We start from the raw sequence: 7,717 nt of genomic DNA on the forward strand, positions 1-7,717 counted from the left end.
ATATGGAGAATAAAACTCTCAAAGAAGTATAGAAATCAAAACGTTTTTGTACTTAAAGAGTAAGATCTTCTTGTACCATACGATCAAGCTGTTTATATTAGACTAAAGCAAAAATTCCTAACCTCCCAATGTAACTACAAAAATAGATTTGCCAAACTATCGACATGGTTTCTAACTTCGTATCAATATATTATTTTTGAAAAAAAAAACCCAAAAAAAAAATTAATGAATTATATTTGCATTTAATATATAAGAGAGACCAAGCCGTTTTAGTAAATGTAGAATAAAAATCTCGTGCCGTTTACGATCAAGCCATTTATATTAGGTTAAACCAAAAATTCCTAGCCTCCAATGTAAATGAAAGAAATAGATGTGACTAAGGATCGACACGTTTTCTAACTTCATATCATATATTATTTTTGGGAAAAAAAAACAAAACAAAACAAAGCAAAACATCAATTTTTTTCAACTATATCCATTTTATAATATATTGATCCATTTTTTTAAAAAAAAATTATTTCATCCTAGGTTTCAAGTGGTTATTAATTCATTATCATCTTTGAAAAATTAAACTTGAGTCATATAACATGTTTATATATGCAAACAGGTATTGAATCTACGAAAGGTCGACAATTAGTTGACATCGGAAATGTGAAGGATTGGAATAATAATATTATAAGCTAGGAAGAAAAATGAATATATTCTTAGTATTAGAGTAGATGTCCTGCAAGCCAACTGTTAGTTGGGGATTTTATTGACTCAGTTGTAATAAACAATCTTTATTTTAATATAATTCATTATTTCATGGTTTGTTATTTCTTTATCTGTATACCCATGTGAACAACATAGATAAAGACCTTGATTATACTTTAATACAAATGAATCGTAATTCGATGTTGAAACTCGTTTGTAAACACTGTATGATCTAAATCCGTTCCTAGTCGATTCAGCTGCCTAAAACATGGATAAATGTCGCTTGAGCTCGAGACTAGCATCTGTGATGTTGTGTACTGCGTTTCTTGGTAAGGGCATAGAGATGTCCAAACATGCAGATGGGTAGTCATATGATGATTATAACGAACAACCCTCCATCGGACTTTCCAAGTGGTTATCATTCATCGAGAGGATGAGTCTGTGGTTATGATTGTCCACCATTAGTCCTTACGACCCGGGACAACACTGAGGCTCTATATGCTAGGGCTATGCTTTGACTCGTTTACCGGCTCCAGGAGAGTCATCAGGTGGCGAGGTTGGATAGAGTTGCGACACATATAGGAGCCAGTGCATTGTAGTCGGGGATTAACCGCTCACCTGCGGGTGTGGATATCCTATGTGATCTGATGAAATAATAGTGCATGTAATCTCTGGCCAGAGTACGAGATGTACGTTGGAGAAGGAGTTCTCCAATAGTACACGCGATGCCATTATTATAGTTATCACATAGTTGTTGAATTAATATGCAACCCTCGATGAACCAATAGTTGCATATTCGATCGGGATATATGAGATGAAAGGATCGTACTGTACGTTAATCATAATCGACTGGTTCTTGCAGGTACTATCAGTGATACCTAGGGGATCATGGGACGATGCTATTAGACGCTCTTACCATGATCCGATGGGTGCAATCAGAAACGAGTTCTGACATTCTTGATCAAGGTGTTGATGAAAAGAATGGGGCTAACTAGGGTAAGCCCGAATAAAGGATTATGTTCTGAATCACAAAGAGTTGTGAACCCACGGCTAGCTGTATCCCTGAACCATTGTGGGTCACACAAGCACTGGATCGTTTGTTCTCGTTGAGATAATGAATTCAAGAAGTTGAATTTATATTATATAGTAAATTCAAGTAGTTAGAATTTATGATAATTAAATTTTGAGAGAATAAATTCAAGAAGCTGAATTTATAAAATTTGATAATTTAATTTATTAAACTCAAAAGTTGAGTTTATTAAATACTAAATTTTGGAGGTGATAAAATTCAAGGAGTTGAATTTATAATTTAAATAATAAATTCAAATGTTGAATTTATTAAACTCAAAAGTTGAGCTTATTAATTAATAAATTAAATATGATGGGAAATATGTTTGATGGGCTTGTAAGAGTACAAATCCAACATAGTAAATATTAAAGTTATTAATGGACCTAGATTAATTGATTAAATTAGTTGGACTAATCCAATTAATTCATGTACACCCACAAATTCAACCGAATCAGCATGAATTTAGCCGGCCCTAGTTAGCCTAAATGGACTGTAAATTAGTCGTTTGTTTGGCAATAATTAATGTCCCCAAAATGGACAGAACACAGGCATGAAAGTGGAGGATGTTGGATGACCTCTTCTCTTTTCTTTTTGTCAATTTTAAAGTTTGTAAAATGGTAACTTTTTAAAAAAAAAAAAACATTTTGGGGTCGAGATACAGATCTCGAACTCGAGACAATAACAGTGTGTATAGTGTAAAAAGTACTTTCGAAATGTTTATCGTTAAAATTTATTCGTCGAGTAAAATTTATATATAGATTTATATCATATAATATAATTACAACAAATCTTTTCAAACAGATGGAATACTGCACCTATTTTATGTTTTTATACGAAAAAAATATTTTTTCTACCATGTAACTTGCAGATTTTTTTATTATTTTGTGTTCATGTTATCCGTCAATTTACTATATTACTCTACTAATTTACACTTTTTTTTTTTTATTTTAGTATTTTCAGTTGAACCTCGTCGGAAAATGTTGACTTGTTATAAAAAAATTCTGACATGACAATAGATATTGAGGACAACGATGTCACATAACTCTATGATGAAAAAATAAAGTTTAGTGAATTAAACCGATAACAAATAGACCACTAAACATGTAATTTCTCTAGTTATGTACATCGCATTTACATTGAAGCTGTCTCAAATGGAGGCGTAATGGATAGGTTTGGTGGGTTTTGATGACTTTTTGTCTCTCTTTAATGATTCAGGTTTCACGGGTGAACAAATGTTGAAACTGCATATCGCGGTTTAGCCGGTTGAGGGGATTATGCCAATATCTTTGAAAAATATATCAATAATTACGTCATCGTAAACAAAATAGTATAAAAATTCTTGTTACACTGTCTCATTGGTCAATTTTATGATTTGGATTTTCTAATTGGATCACACACAAAAATAATTTTTTATACTAAAAATATTATTTTTTATTATAAATATATTCATAATTTAAAAAATCAAAATTTTCAAAGCCCCGTCCCTCTTAGTTGTTTTAATTTTTTTTCTCTTATTTAAAAATATCAATCATTTTTATATTAACAAATCTATAAATTATAATTTCCTAAAAATAATTTTAACTTAGAATGGATTTATATAATAATTTAGATTAGTTATTTATAAGTGAAGACAAATACAACTTAAATGTGTAGTGTCTCTTGACTATGGATTGTTTCATCCTGCCCGTACAGGCACTACGGCCCCGATCACTCCACATGAGTGATCCGGGTCCACCTCCATGTAAGAAAAAAAAAATTGACTCGAAAAAATCTGAGCCGTTGGATCGACCCTTGCGGGCACTGCCAGTAGGACAGGGTCGAGTAAACTCTTGACTATTGTGCATGTCAGACCCTAATTCGGAGCCAACAATATTGACATTGTTTAATAAATAAAATTTAAAAACAATAAGCATTATAGTACAAAAATATCTTAAATCGGTATATTTGTTCATAATGCAATATGCTCGTACATCTTAAAATATACAATGTAAATCAACTACACACAAATTTTTAATAACATAACAACTTTAAAACATCATTTTCAACAGCCTAACAATGGTTTATTTAATCATCTGCTTGTTCTTCATCATTCTTAACTGTCAAGGATAATGATCATCTACATGACCGAAATATGTTTTGTTGAAAACTATTTCAGAAATGAAGCAGACATTGAAATTTCTCTAACTTCTCAATGGGTACTGATAACAATCTCATGTTTGTTACTCATCTAAAGGGTGAAATAAGTTCATTGGTGTTACAGTAGGTGTCCAGCAAGCCAACTCATGGCTCGGGCTTTTATTAACTCTAATGTAAAACAATCTTTATTTTAATAATATTTTATGATTTCATTCGATTATGACATTATAATTTATATGTATACTCATGTATGCTCCATAGATAAAGTCTTTGAATATACAATTGATACCATGAGGTCTGCGTCGCAACGTAAGATCATGAAACTCATTAGGAAGTGTATTGTATATTCTAAACATATTCGAACATGTTCCTAGTTGAATCAACCGCCTAAAATAAGGATAAAGATTGCTCGAGCTTTGAGACTAGCATCTGTGATATAAACGACATGTTTCATTTGCAAGGGCATGGAGATGTCCATTCACACAGATGAGTGATTGTATGACGATGCACTGAAAAACACTCCCTCGAACTGTCCAAGTGGTTCTCACTTATCGAGTGAAATAGTTCGCAGTTATGATTGTACACCATTAGTCCTTAGACTCGGGACAATGTAGGGGATATACGTACTAACATGCACTTTGATCCGTTTACCAGCTCCATTGAGGGTCATTAGATGCTAAGGTTAGGTGTAGTTTCAAAATACGTAGGAGCAAATGCATTATAGTCGAGTATTCACCACTCGCCTACGGGTGAAGATATCCTATGTGATCTAATGAGTTAATTGTGCAAGAGTCTCTGGCCAGAGCAAGAAATATGCTTTAAGAAATGTGTTTCCTAGTTGCACATACCATGACACTATTAGTACTCAAAGATAAATCACATCGTTATCGAGTTCATATGCAACTCTCGATATATCAATGGTTGCAGACTCCATTGGGATATATGTGTTGAAGGGACCGTACTGTACGCTAATCATGACTAAAGGTTTTTGCAGGCACTATCAGTGATACCTAGGGGATCATGGGATGATACTACTAGACGCTCTTACCATGATCTGATGGGTGCAATCAGAAATGAGTTTTGACATTCTTGATCAAGGAGTTGATGTACAGAATGGGGTTAACTAGGTTAAACCCGGATAAAAATAAATGTTATTCTGAATCATATGAAGATGTGAACCCACTGCTAGATGTATCCTTAAATCATTGATGGTCACACAAGTATCGAATTATGTGTTTCCATTGAGATAGTCAAGTTTCAAGGAGTTGAAATTTGACGACTACAGTTTGATGGAAATCAAACAGAAAGTTTATAAAAGAGTTTATGAGCTGATTCCATAGAATGAAAAATAGAAGTTAGCATGATTACGAATTAAGGAAGGAGAGTGGAACTGTCTGTTTTGTGAAGAAGTTCACTAAACTGCCAGTCGCCCAATATGATAAGTGAAAATTTTGATTTTTGAAATTTTCGTTTTTCATTATATGAAAAAAGACTTGTATCGTTGATACATTGGCGCTCTCAATCGTCGATCGAGGTTATAATGAGTTCGAAATCATTTATTTAACGAATTGAGAATTTACTAATTAAATTATTGTACTGGTAGTTGTGAGTTCTAACATATACAAGTTCTCGTAAATGTTCTAGAGGAGTCTAGATTTAAATTAACCTATGAGTTAATTATATAAATTAAATAATAGTTATTTAATTTAATCAATATCCATATATATTTTATATGATGATATAAAATATGTGTATTGAAGGATACGATTTCATAAATAAAAGGAAAGGAAAATATTTTGAAGGATGTGAATTGACTATGACAAATATGATATGATATGATTGGGGATATCGTGAGGAAAAAGACCCCAGAGGGAGCTCGTTTACGAGAGAAGGCCAGAGGGAGCCCGACAATCGTATTTCCATATTTGGCAAGGTCCAATGACGAATGTTGCTAACGCCCGCCCCCATGTATAATGGCGAGCTAAGACTGATCAGTCGACCACATTATGATACGATTACAGCTAGTCACTTTCAATGATCAAACTTTACCCAAAATGATATATGATGATTGAAATCTTTACGATTTAATGATTTATGATTTATTTACGCTTACAAATTTATGCTAGCTTATTTTAAATAAATGTATGATTTTAATGCATGAGCCTGTATATGTACTATTTGTTACGTATGGTTAGAACGTGATGAGTCATTAGATTCACTAGGTTTGGATGGTTGCAAGTGAGGATGATTTTTAGGGAGGTGTTGATGCTTGAGTGGATCGAGTCCGACAGTACACTCCCAAGAGACTTTATTTTCCGCACTTACTTAGTATTTTAAGTTTTTACGCAAATAATTTGAAGATTATTTATTTAAATATTTTATATTTTATTTTGAAGTTTAGTCGTTGGATTATTTTAAAATTGAAGTACGATTTTATGGTTGACGATTATGAATTTATTATTTTAAAATTGAAGTACAATTTTATGGTTGACGATTATGGACTTTTATGCAATTGAGTTTTTAAATATTATTTTTATGTTGGAGGGTTTTGAGGATAAAAAAAAATATTTATAAAAAAAAATCTTCTAATATTTATTTACATTTTAAAGTTAAAAGTAAGGGACTTTCAATAGTAGATGGAAGATCAGTCACAACCATATCAAAGTTTGAAACACCATGTGCAATAAAAGTCACATTATGTAGGTTTTTATTCCTAGGTTGTATTCGATCACAATTTGCCAAAGAGTAGCCCTTTAGTATGATTTCCCCATGGAATTCCTTTCCGTTTTCACTGCTGTCATGTGGTGGTCCCTAATGAGATGAAGAAAGAACATCGTACTCTTCTTCGTCTTTTCGGCCCCCCACTCATACTGATACTGATTGTGCTTTCCATGTTTGCCATATTCTATATTCCGTATGTAAGGTCTTGGTCTTACTTAAGAGTGTAGGCTGGAATAAAAAATTAAGAAAGTAGCAAGATTGTGACTTAAAGGTAAGAAACAGCGGCAGTCAGAGATGCAGGAACTCGCGACAATTGGTGGAGTCGTGAGTAGGGGCAGGCAGTGGTGACTCGTGCTTGCATATTGGGCGACAAACTAGATTGGATACCGGAGTGGAAGAACTATGATGTAAATGTAAGAAGCAGCGGTACAGGCACGACGAATGTGTGATGGTAGCATAAGAAGGATTCATGATTGGAACAAGTTTGATTCTTGCAAATGTTTATGGATTTTCATTGGGCCAAATTCACAAACATCATTAAGGCGCAAGGGTGATCTAAGTGATTTATAGATTAGCATGGCTAACGTAAGAGGTGGCTATAGTGCAGGAGTAGAGAGCAAGAGTGGTTGGTTTTGAGTGGAGTGCAAATGGCACCGGGATTAACAAGAAGGTTGAAAGGAGAAGTTGTGGCTTTGGACGATGAATGCTTGGAACTCTAGGAGAGATTGAGACTTTTATTGGAAACCTGAGTAGAATTTTGAGGCAGGTGGTGAGTGTGAAGTTCTCTCTCAATTTGAAATTTGACGGGGGAGTGAATTTCTCTAACTCTGCTTCCGAAAGCAGTCCAACTTCGTAAATACAATTTTTGACTATTGTTGCAAATGGGTAAAACTAGATAGTATAAGACCTAATTTAGAGGTATTTTGGCCCATCGGGCCAGTCTTGTGGGGGCATTTGTTTGCACCTAAAATTAAATTGGGCCCAATTAATTGTCCAAGCCCAAAAATTTAAATTAATAGAGAAAAACAAAGAGGTCAATCAGTGGATTTAGATAAATAAAAATGCGTACAAACATGAAGAGATCATAGAGAGATAATG

This window comes from Primulina tabacum, chromosome 14 (assembly GCF_025594145.1).
Source record: "Primulina tabacum isolate GXHZ01 chromosome 14, ASM2559414v2, whole genome shotgun sequence".
Classification (NCBI taxonomy): domain Eukaryota; kingdom Viridiplantae; phylum Streptophyta; class Magnoliopsida; order Lamiales; family Gesneriaceae; genus Primulina; species Primulina tabacum.